Source organism: Acipenser ruthenus, chromosome 28 (assembly GCF_902713425.1).
Source record: "Acipenser ruthenus chromosome 28, fAciRut3.2 maternal haplotype, whole genome shotgun sequence".
NCBI classification, from domain to species: domain Eukaryota; kingdom Metazoa; phylum Chordata; class Actinopteri; order Acipenseriformes; family Acipenseridae; genus Acipenser; species Acipenser ruthenus.
In genome coordinates this window covers 26,206,517-26,220,323 of record NC_081216.1, presented here as the reverse complement: position 1 = coordinate 26,220,323, position 13,807 = coordinate 26,206,517, and the positions used below count along the sequence as shown (strand labels likewise).

Below are 13,807 nucleotides of genomic sequence, written 5' to 3'. Positions count from 1 at the left end.
CTGTTTGACATGTAAACCCAACACAATAAAAGTCAGCTGATTACTGATTGCTCTTAGTTTTGACTTTTCTACTCCATCTGGCATGAGTGATTCAAACCTAAAAACAACATAATGGCACTGATGACAAATTTAAATGAAACCAATTAAACACTGTATGAAGGAGCTACTACATGAAGCATCGAGCGGGGGCTGGGGAAATGGTCTTTTACGCTTAGTAACAGAACCTCCTCTGCTGAGTAATATCTATGTTTACAGGGAGCTGAGCAATGCAAGTGTAATTGCTGCTAAGCTGATGAGAATCGGCAGCAATGACAACCCTGTTGCAACAGAGGAGACTAAACAAGCTAGCATTTGGTACTGTATAGGGACCAGTAAATACAACATGTCAAGGAGCAGGAAGGTTTCTACCCTTACAATGAACCAGACTGAATTATGGAGCATGATTTCCCTTTGTTTTTATTCGCAATGATCATAACAAAGGCCTTCCGAGACCCAGATTCAGGTAGTCCCACATATGTACTTAAGCTAATATTGTATTTGGTTTAATCTATTGCCACCACTTATGCCTCGGCACTTTGGAGCAAAAGGCATTTGTTTAAAAAAAAAACCTGTTCAAGCGACAGAAAAATTTATTTTTCAAACAAAATCAGATAACTACTTTTATATAAACTGGTATTGAAAAGTGTTTTGTAGATCCTCTTCACTGCCTTTAGGACCTGACAAAGACAAACAAAAACAGTAGCAAAGGCACCGGTTGTTACCAAACACACACAAGTAATATGTCAGAATCTGATCATAAAGTGATTACTGACTATTACCTCACACTTTTCAAATATTTCATGCCATCCAATTTAATTAAGGACATAAATGATTAAGACTGCCATCGACAAATGAATGCCTTTTGCTTCCGAGATTTGACACTGGGTTGCTAATCGCAGCTTTACATTTTTTATACGTTCTTGGGCAGTCAGAAAAATGGTCATAAAGAAGAAATGTTAGCCTATGTGCAATCTATGTGTGCCATTAAATTCAGCCCATTGCTTTATGCAGAGAGAAATTAATTGCAGCACAGAGAAATCTCTAAGGATAGGATCACTAGCTGCCTGAAATTATTGCAACAGCTTTCAGCAGGAGGCCTCAAGGTCATAACCAAATGCTGTCCAATATGTCAGTGCAGCAGCATGGCTCCCCTAGGGCTCTGCAGAGACCTGACCCTGATGTACAGTGGAGTAAAGCCCCCATCTAACCCAGCACCACATCTTAATGAGGTATTCAAATCTCATTTGCTACTGTGATGTAACCCCCTGCCTGCAGGACAAGGGACTGTATTGCAGTTTAGATTTGCTTTCTCCTGTGCAAAATCCCAGATTTCATCTTCAGTAAAACCATTGCGTGAACAGAAATGTATCATCCACAGCTAGTGCATATCCTCATGAAAATAGATTGGCTTGAGCAGGTGGTGTAATAACTATTCAAAACAACAAATCAATGCTCATTATGGCACCTGAAGCTCTACAGTAAAATTGAATACAGGAGAAAACTGATTTTTATGTTTTTCACATCATACTGTAATATAGTTAAAAAGATTTTAGTTTGATTTTAAGAAAGCCTTTTCATTTTCATTTTTTGGCTCAAATCAAGTTACAAATACAGTACAGTTTCCACACTCCCTTCTGCTTCCATTCAAATCTAGATTTGTCCGAATGCTGAAGCACTTTAGACAGGGTCGAGGCTTCATTGCGAGTGGATAAGGTTACAGTATACATCCCAATGGAGTTTTAACTCTTAAGCTCAGTCAACCAGATGAAAACCTTTCAGGGATGCTGTGGAAACAGTTTATCATTGATTTTCAGTTAACACACGGAGGCAAGGAGCGTTCTGTATTAGTTAATTAACTGTACGTCAGTCCTTTGAATTCAAGTTTTTGACAGCGAATGCACATTTGTAAAAGGGAAACGTATTGGGTTTCAAATACCAGTATAACATTTAGTGATTTTACAGGTTTTGCTGTGAAGGAGGGACCACTCAGATATTCCTGCAGGACCCACAGCAGCACACAGTGTTTCCATATAAAGCAAACATTTGTAAGATGACATGCAAGTTAAAAAAAGAAAGCCCTTGGTAATTTAAGAAACATAACGACACACCACTGGCTACAAATGATCCCAATAGGACGTACAATAGAAGGACCTGCAGATCCTGTCCAGATATTACTTAGGTGTGCATTGGACTGAGGGTAACGTGAATTGCTTCTACACTTTTAAAGCCACCCACAATCTAGTAAGATTTATTAGGATGTCTAAACTGCTGATGGTATATCATTAGTACTGTACACTGTTCTGTAATTAAGAGTTCATAATTCAACTGGACATAAGGTGATTGATAAGGAAGACAATGCAGTACTTCATACGTATAACTTTGTACATTGTGTAAAGGACATACACTACCAAGTATTTGGACACACATGGTTATATTTGTTGTAGGACTGGCAGTAGACTTTGGATGGCATAATTTTTCTTTAGCTTTGTTTTGTAACAGGCTACACTGTAAAAGGAACAGAAACGACCCAACTTTGAGGTCTCTTGTTCAATTAATTTATTAATTATTTTTGCTGCAGCACATTTACAAAACAGATAGCAATCCATGTTGTTAACAATTATATAAAACATGCACAGTTAATGAGATAATATCCTGATGCTACGCTGCACTCTCGATTCAATCTTCCTACAATGCACTTCAAACCTAGACGTCAAAATCATTAAACTGTGTCAATAAACCCAACAATACCCACGCTTCTCAGCTGTAACAATTCTATCCAACATTTTCTTAGACATTTTTTATTTTGCCTGTGACTATCCTGTATAAAGGAAAACACAGGTCAGGTTCACTTTTTGCAATCTGTTTTATGAAATGGTCTGATGTTCAACACTCGTGCATAGCATAGTATGTTACTCAACGTCGTGCTAATGTGTTCCCATTTAAGTCATGAGACAGAGCCCAATATTATTTAAGAAGGCCCAAGGAGGCCATATATTTCTATTGACAATTGTAATTGTTAATTTAAACCACAATTTAGGGGTTTGTTGTACATGAGTTGTCAAAGACTGTTTGAGTGGTTTGCAATTGGGAAGCTATTAATATTGAAAGATATTTTGTAGAAAGGTAGTAATTCTATAGTTCTATATGGTCCTTAAAACAAGAACGAGGGTTATTAAAAATAAATGAATACACGGAAAACCAAGCTGACAGTACAGTAAGCGTTGTAAAACTGCTCTTACATAACCAAGCTGTTTTGTGATCATTTGAGAGATCTTGTATTCATGAACCTTGCGGATATTTCGTGATAAACACACTGAACACAAATGAGAGGAAGATCCCAAGGTATCAAAATTGTCTGCCTTTACCAGCTAATTTCAGATAACATGAAACAAAACAAGCACAGACGGGTTTGAGAAGTGCAATGAAAGAGCTGCCTTAATTGCAACACATGAAAGCTTTACTGGCAGTGAACTTTGTGTGCCTGGGATAAACTGTTGCAATTACAACACAAGAGTGTAGAGACCTGACTAAGGGAACAAATCACACATGACACCTGAATAACTGATCTTTATGCACCTTATGGAGTACATTTGCCCCAATATAACACTTTCATGGTTATAAATGTTGATTACTGGTTCATGTTAACTTTTTCAGGACTCCAGGTACAGTAACTACAGGAAAATAACCCTAAGATTACGAATTAGTGTCTTACTGTAAACTGGAAAAGAAAAGAAAATAGGAATATATATATACATATATACAGTATGTAAAAAGTAATTGCTGAAATAAAAAAAAATGACCTGCCAAACAAAAAGCCCAAGATGGCATCGGTCAAAGAGTAATCGCTCAATACAAGGGTATCTGGATAGTGAAACGCTGAGTCTAATAAGCAGGCAAGGGGAGCCGCAAAGCTCATTGTGCTCAAGGCCAGAGTGAAGGGTGTGGGACGATCAAAGGAATGACAAGCAGGGAATAGGGGAACAGATCAGGGAACAGGGAACAGATCGGGGAATAGGGGAACAGATCAGGAAATAGGGGAACAGATCAGGAAATAGGGGAACAGATCAGGGAATAGAGGAACAGATCAGGAAATAGGAGAACAGATCAGGAAATTGGGTAACAGATCAGGAAATAGGAGAACAGGTCAGGGAATAGGGGAACAGATCAGGGAACAGAGGAACAGATCAAGGAACAGGGAACAGATCAGGAAATAGGAGAACAGATCAGGGAATAGGGTAACAGATCAGGAAATAGGAGAACAGGTCAGGGAATAGGGGAACAGATCAGGGAATAGAGGAACAGATCAGGGAACAGGGAACAGATCAGGAAATAGGAGAACAGATCAGGGAATAGGGGAACAGATCAGGAAATAGGGGAACAGATCAGGGAATAGAGGAACAGATCAGGAAATAGGGGAACAGATCAGGAAATAGGGGAACAGATCAGGGAACAGGGAACAGATCAGGGAATAGGGGAACAGATCAGGAAATAGGGGAACAGATCAGAAAATAGGGGAACAGATCAGGGAATAGAGGAACAGATCAGGGAATAGAGGAACATATCAGGGAATAGGGGAACAGATCAGGGAATCGGGGAACAGATCAGGAAATAGGGGAACAGATCGTCCAACCTAGAAACGAACGGCACTAACCGATCACAAACTTTCCTTTTCCGTTAAGCAACAACAAATGAGCATTTGATGCAGCTGTAACATTACTCATGAAAGTTTCAAGACTAAATAAAAAAGCAATACAAACAAAACATTAGCACATGAGTACTTAATGCAGCTCTACCAAGCATAACCAACATGACTCATGAGTTTCAGTTTAAATAAAAAAGCAATACAAACAAAACATTAGCAAATGAGTACTTAATGCAGCTCTACCAAGCATAACCAACATGACTCATGAGTTTCAGTTTAAGCCCCCATATAGCTTGTATCTTTCTAGTAAATACTGCAAATATACTAGGTTCTGCTAGAACACTTGAGTTCATCTCTACCACAGAATATATTTGATGGTCCTTGAGGTAAGTAAGACCTGAAATGGTGTGAATTCCTGTGTGCATTGCATGTGTTTTGTATGCCAGGCAAAAACAGGCCAATCAATCAGAACTATGCAAAGAGATTGTTGGTTTTAAAGGACTATTGTCTGAAGAGGGACAGCAGAGGTGACCCTGAGGAACGGCGAGAAACGACTGAGCAGGCAAGGAGGCATGCTGCAGTGCAGGATGTAGTGCGGGATTCGCTGGGATAGTTGATGCTCAAGATATTCAGATAGGAGTGCCAAGATGTTGAATCATAAACAACATGGTAAATGACCTAAAACACCGGGATTTATACATTTGATTTCATTGAGAGTGGTAAGAATCTATGAAGGCTTTACATAAAGGTTAACTGGAGTGTTTATAAACCTGGAAATATTTTAATGTTTGGCCACCAGTGTCATTGCATGCTACAGCCTGTACAAATGAAAACTGAATATAAACTAAATGAAATACGGTTCAGCTTTTTACACATCCCTAGTTAGGACATTTACTGGAACAAAAACACTGCATGATAATCATGCATCTGCCCTACTTTGATAAAACTCCTACATCCATCTTACTGAGCTACATTGTGTACTGTAGCATGTTCAGGCAGGAACTCCCATTGGTTTTACTGGCCTGCAGCAGCTATGAGCTGTAAGAAAAGCTGCCATCTTCAGTTCATTAACAAAAAACAACAACAAAAAAAAATCGAGAGAGAGAGAGAGAGAGAGAGAGAGAGAGAGAGAGAGAGAGAGAGAGAGAGAGAGAGAGAGAGAGAGAGAGAGAGAGAGAGAGAGATTATTTTTTTTTACACTGGGGACTGAACATGATTGCTTTACAAATGAGAAACTAGTGAATATTACTATTGTATTCTGCATTTCAATGGAGTATCCACAGTATATGCCAATGGGCTTGCAGAAAGCTAATAAAGCAGGAGAATAAATATGCAAATGAATGCAGCACACATGCCGTCCGTCACTTCCCTGCGCATCTCAGATAGAGTTAACTGCCAGGTAAATGTCAGGCAAAGGGGCGGTGAAAACTAATGACATGGTTCATCTGACAGCCATGGAAGACCTCACTCTCTGTTTCCCAGCATGCTCTTTCCAAGGCTATGAGCTACCATTGTTTTGAAGGGGAAGTTAGTCCAATCATGCAGCCCATATTAAACCGCTTAGCCGCAGCAGATTTGGTAAACGTGATATTTTATTTGTATTACACATTTTATTCAAACATATTGAGAGACACACTGTGCTCCGTAAGGCACCACACAGACCCAGGCAGAGACAGACAGACACTGACAGACACACAGAAAATGATTCAGACATAGTTGTTTGCCATTGAATTTACCCCTCCCCTTTCAACCCCCCTCCCCCTCCTCATTCATTTTTAATTAACAAAGATTAACTATACAGTGTTTGAAGTTTCTGGTCCTGCTTTACACACTGACAACACAACATCACTCTTCCAGTAAGATCAAAGTGTACAATCTGTTCATTTTCACTTGGAGTAGCTTTAGCAGGGTGCATTGATCTTACCCAATCTTTTGCCTAATAAATTCACATGTATAGCTGAGGTATGTGCAACGGTGTGAGCAGTAGCTGGCACAGGGCCCTATTCATTTCATGGTTCACTTTACCAGCAAAGAAACATGTTCAGCATGCAGACTCACCATGAAGGCTGTGTTCAACACCACAGGATTCACAGCAGTTCTTACAGCAGGTACATATTCCACTAGAAAGCACATGTTAGTCTTGTATAACTCATTTCAAATTCATTAAACTGATTATATATACACACACATATGTGTGTTGTGTCTATCTATCTATATATATATATATTAGTGCTGGGACAAATATCAGAATATTTGAACCAATATTTTCTGACAGTATTCAGACATAAAAAACAGATGTTCGTATTCACTAGAAATGACAAAAACACCTTCACTTATTTACCACCTCACCTCACAGCAAGCATCGAAGACAGGAAGCATCAGAAAAGCTGCACTTGATTGATTCATTTCTTTTTACACTCAGCCAATGCCACTAAAGTCCAATGACTTCTCGTACTCTTAACTTTTTAATTAGCTTCAAATAAAACAAACCCACCGCTACAGTGATTATCTCTAATGCAGTTTGGAGTGGAGGAAGGATATGACTTGCGAAAGCATTTGAATATCAGTAATTATAATTTAACAATAATAGGACTATTCTGGTATACCCAAGGGTCATCACAATGGAATGTTTGGAAATAATTAGGCTGCTATAATATATATTACAACATTAATAATTATAAGAAAACTGCTATGAAAATATATTCTACTTGCCTTTCAAATGCACATTGAGTTGCATTTTCTTATTTGCTAAGAATTCTCATACTATGCAAACAAAATCAGCCATACACTTGTGCCTCTGTCAGGAGAGAAGCTGTAATGATGGATGCAACTTGTATCAGCTCAGTAATGACTGCAGGACAGGCTGAGGACAGGCTGAGGACAGGCTGGGGACAGGCTGAGGACAGGCTGAGAATGCTTTGCACGAGCCCACGCCTGTGTGTCACCTTTCACCTGGTAATTGAATTCTTCAATGACGAATATCTTTAAAGTGGCTTCTTAACCAACAGTGCATCCCCATCAACAAAAAAAATCCAGATTCTAGCAACTTACACGCATTTTAGAACTTTTCATCAGGGGGCTGATGTAGTTTGTAAAGCTTGCTTTCGCTGCTTTTGTGCTCAGGTTGGTTTTAATGAAGCCAGCATCGTTTTCATTCCGTCCTCTCTTTGGATTGGCTCCTGACTGGCCAGAACAAAATGCTTCTGAACTCTGACAAAAGGAAGGTTAAAGTCTTGCTTAATGTGGCTGGGCTGTGCTATTATGAAACACACAAGTGAATGACGCATCAGCTAAAAAATATCTGAGTCTACTTCAAGCTATACAGAGCCTCCCACAGCCTTCAAGGTAAAGTGCTGACCTAAACAGGACACTGCGTATCTGCTGTTATTCAACAAAGTATTATAACCCGCAGCTAAAACCAAACGCTGACAAACAAGAGAGTGTAAATGAAGTTCAGATTACAGCAGGGGTAGCAGATTGTCAGAAAGTCTTTGTAGTGAATGGCTGTGAGATACCACACACTGGGAAATGAAAACCATGCTATGAATAGAACAGAACTAATTACATCTACTGCAGCTAGAAGCAGGTAATAGATGCGGAAAAGAGAAGACTAAACAGACTGGTAGACCAAACTGTTTTCAGAAGACTCGTAAAGTTTAGATGCACTGAACAATGTTCAGTGTAAATATGTAGTGTGATAGAAGAGGCTAAAGAAGAAGACTAGGCTCTCGTTGAGGAGGGTGCCTTTCTATAGTAAGCACCTTAGAGAGAATCAGCATTTCCAGTCTAGGAGATCAAAATGACATGCCATTCAGAACACAATTAAATTGATAAACAGATGATGACACCTCATCAAAAGGACAACAACTTGAACACTACACATAGTAAACTGAACCACAAAACGCCACCAAGTGTCCCATGAGCATGCAGAAAAACACAGCAATTTGTGTCTTCCGGTCAGTCTTGTTTAATCTTTGTCTAGTGAACCAGAAAAAGGTAAACCAAAAGAAAGATATAAATAGTGTAGTGATAATTAATTAACCTGGGAAATAAGTGACTATGACTTCCTTTAGGGTAGCAATGGCATTATTTAACTTAAGACATGTAAGAAGACATGTTAACAAAGGCTCCATGCTAACAGCAGTCATTTATTTAATAAGGACAATAACACAATAACAAACTATTTGAAACTGATGATAAAATGTGTTGGATCGCCTTCTTATATCAAATAATACAATTTTAGCATAGGAACATTTTGTTTCACGAAGTAACCAATATATTATCTGGGAACAAAAGTGACAGAAAGCATTATTTTACCACGAAATCTTCACAGAGAGAAATAACCCATTGTCATGCCATATTACTGTGTAGCTGGATATAACAAGCAGCATATCATTATTGTATTGTATTCTATTTCTATGGATCACTTTAAATACCATGTTCATTTTTCATGTCACGTCTGTGACGTCAATTTTCCCCTCTTTCACGGCACTGAGAGATATGGGAACCGCCCCCCACATATACAGAACAATTAGAGCCTATTCAATGCATTGGAATCCACAAATCTATACACTTGTGCTCTTAAAACACCAAGTGCCAAGATCTACTCAAGCCCAATAGCAGTCTGAGTACAATTCAAAGTACGATTTTTGCAAATATGGATAACATTATTAAAAAGGTGTAGGTTCAGCGGCACAGCTGAATAGAGAATCACCCAAACTACTGGCTACCCAGAATGGTTGGGTAGTCAGGCTACAAAAAAATCCCTCCTGTGCCAGAAAAAACAATAATTGTGAAGAAGCACGCAGAGTGCACTGCTCTGATAAAGCAGATGTCAGGCATTAACCATGAGCTTTCTCTGCTGCACCCGTGATAAAGCTGAAGAGCACTGCATGCAGTAAATGTAAGTGTCCTAGAGCAAACAATGATGTAACGGTAAGCTGGGTTTCAACACTAGCCTAAATCACTTGCATGCAAATTAACGAACAGTTTCGAGAGCGGTTTGAACAAGCTGATAGCGCTCAAATTATTTGTTACTTTTTGTTGAAGGGACATTCGAGAGTCTTAGACCGAGTCACTGTGACGGGAGAAAACTGAAGAGAACTGCTGGAAAGTTCCACTCACTATCGAACAAGCAGCCCTAATCCGCTTGATGCTGTTTCAAGGCACTGTTCCTGTTTCTAGTCTTACCAGCGTTAGCTAGTCAAAGTATATTCATTACTGCACAGTATCAAAAGCTAACAAAAGCTATTTCCAGTAGTGCTAGTGGGATTATTCTGCCACTACCAATACTTTTAGTACACGTCTGAACATCAGGTACATTGAACTGGTCTGGTTAGCCTCCCCGGGGAGACCCCAGTCAAAAACCAACAGTGCTATAGGCCATCCGCAGAGAAGAAATCTCTGTAAAACCTGGTTGCATTTACTCTTGCGGTTGGTTTGAGATTGTCCTCACTATTTCTCCTAGATCAGCAGAAACCACTGCACACTATTGATTTATTTTAATACCTTCCCTGTCCCTGAAGACATTTATTTCAAATCAATCTCGGGTAGGTTTTAAATGGCAAGGGAGAGACTGAGGGTTTTAAGTACAGACAGAAATTGGTAAGAGAGGTTTCCGAATACAGGAGGGCCAGACGAATGCCAGCAGAGTTTCAGTGAGGGCAGGGTGATAGCAGTTTGAGTTAGGGTGTCAAGGCTAAGCAACATGCATCAAAGTATGATACTGTAATTGATTATTACAGTTAGGCCTGTACCTGGTTACGTATTTAAAGTAGTAAACAATGTGGTGTCTAGGAGGCATTGATGCCTCTTTTCCACTGTACAGCCGTGCCGCGCCGGGCCGTAGCGAGCCTTCACGGTGCGGTTAAGGAGAGCCTGGGTTGTTTGTCCACTGCAGAGCTGAGCCGTGCTGTTGAAGTCACACGCAACAAAAGACAGTTGTTATTAATTATTGTTATTAATTAACTCAATTTGCCAAAAGATGCTCAAACAAATGGTGTTCAAAAACAAATAGACCAACGGTACAGCTGTATCTTGTATCGCTATATTTTGTAAAATATATTTAGGAATTTCTTTATAATCCACACATTTTTACTGATTATATCGACATAATCAAGTTCAATTAGTTCTGTTGAAGGGGAAAAAAGAAGGTTTTAAAAATACGATTTGCCAAAGATATCCCGTTTAAGGATAGCTGTTTTTTGTTTGAGTACTTAAAATAAAGAAGCTGCGCGCGCACAACGAGAGCCGTAGTTGTATGTATGGTTACCACCTGTGCCTGTACCGTACCGAGCCCTCATGGGTCGATTGTGGAAGGGAATGGAGGGGTATGGAACTAAGACACACAAACCACTGCATTCCTGAGAGAGCAGTAAAATGGGTTCTTATCAGGGCTACAACAACGACCGCCCAAGAACTGACTGGATCACTAATGATAAAATACATTCAGCAATAAAGAGAAATGATGAAGTTTACTCTTACGCAGTCAATCAGATTATTACGTGAGTGCAGTCCATTTAAATTCTGTATGACTATGTAACTTCAAGAGTTCTTTATAGGAAGATAGATGCTAAAGGAGAGTTGTGTTCTTTTACACACTGGGAAAAGTGTCTCTCACAGGTATTCCAGTAACAATTAAAAAAAAAAAAAAAAAAAAAAGATTATCGCTAGGATGTATCTTCGTGCTTTGGAGTACGTAATAAAAGGGAATGCAAAACACTGTGCCTTGAAAGAAGCTGTGTCAGGCACAGCTGTATGGTATGTATCCCACTTGAGATTTTATTTGACTAACAAAACTGAAAGGAATAAGAGAGGGAGTAACCTAATATTCTGAATTCCTGGGGAATGAATCTGCCAGGAATAGGGAAAGGATCCACACGAAAGTTATGCTAGGTTGAAAACATTTTGGTAAGGTCACATGGTTTATTTTGCATGTCAGTATTTTTAAGTACTATAAAATATAGAGAAGACTTTAACAAAATAGTCTGAAATGGTTCTGAACATATATACTATTCCATATGTAATGCTGACATACAGATATGCAGCTATTCGAAGGCAGATGAACCTGATCTGATCAGGTATGAAAGGAAGTGGAGACAGGCGGACCTTTCTAACTGGAACGAAGGAGAATACGATCAGATAATTACAAGGCCATGGCCAGAGAGGGAAGAGTCTTCCCACAGATTCAACACATAGAACTGGAGCTACTCCTGCTGTTAAGTGAACTTTTGATCCAGGCAGTGAATCGAAAAACGGTTACATTTACAGGCTAAACTGGGATAATGCAGCTATTGGACTTCAGGTGACAAAATGAATGAGTAGCTTATTGGTTGAGTTAAACAGTTGTTTTTTTGTGCGTGTATTTTTTTTTTTTTAGATCACAGCAAACTGAAAAAGACCCCAGGATATCAGAATGCAGCATTTAAAATGAATCTTTATTCTGAGACACTGTAGTGAACATTGATATACAATATTAATGTATAACACAAATCAAAGCCTCTCTATACCTCATGTTGGTTGTCTTATGTATTGCAGCCTTTGAAAAAAAAAAAAAAAAGAAAGATCTTTGGGGCAGTGCCCATTGCCCATCTTTCCTCAGCATTTGAACACAGTAAATAAATGCAGTTAGCTCCCTGTTGGTTTTGGTTTATATAGAACTTATATAGTGGTTAAAATCTAGAAGATGACTGAAAACAATTCAAAGTACGCTTTAAAGCATATATAATTGACAACGTTTAGCGACCCATATTAAAAAGCACTACAAAAACCATTAAATAAATGTTACTTAGTCATAACACACATCATGTAAGTACGGCTCACTACGCTTTCTAAATTGTTTTTAAATGTGCTGTATTTGTTTTCCTTCTTTGCTTTTTATTGAAAATGGAGTCTTGTTTCTGACATAAATGAAGTTCCAATTCTCTGCTGTTTTCATTAGTGAAATCATAACATTACACCCCTAGTCACAACACCATGCCCTAGTTCCAGCACAACCCCACAGAGCCAAGCACTGTGAGCTGAAATCCTACTCACAGCCCTACAGTCCTCTACCCCTGCTCTACCAAGGCCAGTGCTCTCATCCTGTCTCAGTATCATATCTGGCACTTCGATAATAAATAAAACACTACACCTAGTACAGCATGTACTTGACTTGTGCTGAAAGTATAAGGCGAAAGCCAGCTCATTCGCTATATAACACAGTGATTAAATCATAGTGAATAGATATATAAGTCATATACACCACAGCTTTGGCACATCTATTCTATTGTAAGCTACTCCTGTTCAATGCTATGCCTTGGGGGTCGCTCAGTTCGTTTATTGCTTGTATGCATTCTGTTAAATGTTCTATTCCTATAGTGTTGTGTATAATATTTATTTGTTATCTTTATGCTTTATTTTATTACGTATGTGTATTTTCGGCCAGTATTGGATTTTATCCAAATAACATGGAGCTACCACCTCTTGACACAATAGTGTTACCAGGTCTTTATATTAGCAAAGCTGAAGACAAGTGTATTTAGGCCACCACCAGCACGACTGCTGGGAGCGCCTGAGATCCAGGAACTGACCACCCCAAACTATGATGACAGGCAGTTGACTTGGCAACAAACAGGGTGTATTTGTTCTTGAACGTTAGGAAGTCTTGAGATTCCAAACTGCCCCTAGTGTCCCTCTCAATGCACATGTACAGCTAAACAATTGGCTATATGCAGCTCAGTTTACTAGTCAATTTAGAATTCATCCAACGTGTTGTATTTTGTAGAAACTGGAATGTTACACTCATAATTCAGGACTAAAAGCACAACTGCAAGTCATCCCTGGGGCATTCAAATACTACCAATTTAATATCTACAATTAGCCTGTCAGGCGTTTCAGTAAGTATACTCCTGAGAGAAAAAGGGATATCTGGGTAAGACCTCGATCTACTTGCAGAGCTGTGAGATCTGAAGATAATGAAATGAGGTTAGGTTTGGAGCAGTCTCGTTACAAACACATACATTTTATTATAGGCTTCTCTAAGGCAGAGAAGGTTATGTATTCAGAGAATGCACAATAATGGTACAGTCTCATTTAAATCAAGTACACAGTGAAGGAATTATAAATAACAAGTGATGGAATTATAAA

The 13,807-nt window shown here is 39.0% G+C and overlaps 1 protein-coding gene across 2 annotated transcripts in view; it reads right to left on the bottom strand.

Moving 5' to 3' along the window:
• Positions 1–13,807, bottom strand: part of LOC117434804 (UPF0606 protein KIAA1549L-like) — a 48,754-nt gene that overhangs the window by 34,065 nt on the left and 882 nt on the right. The gene's annotated exons all lie outside the window — the stretch shown is intronic.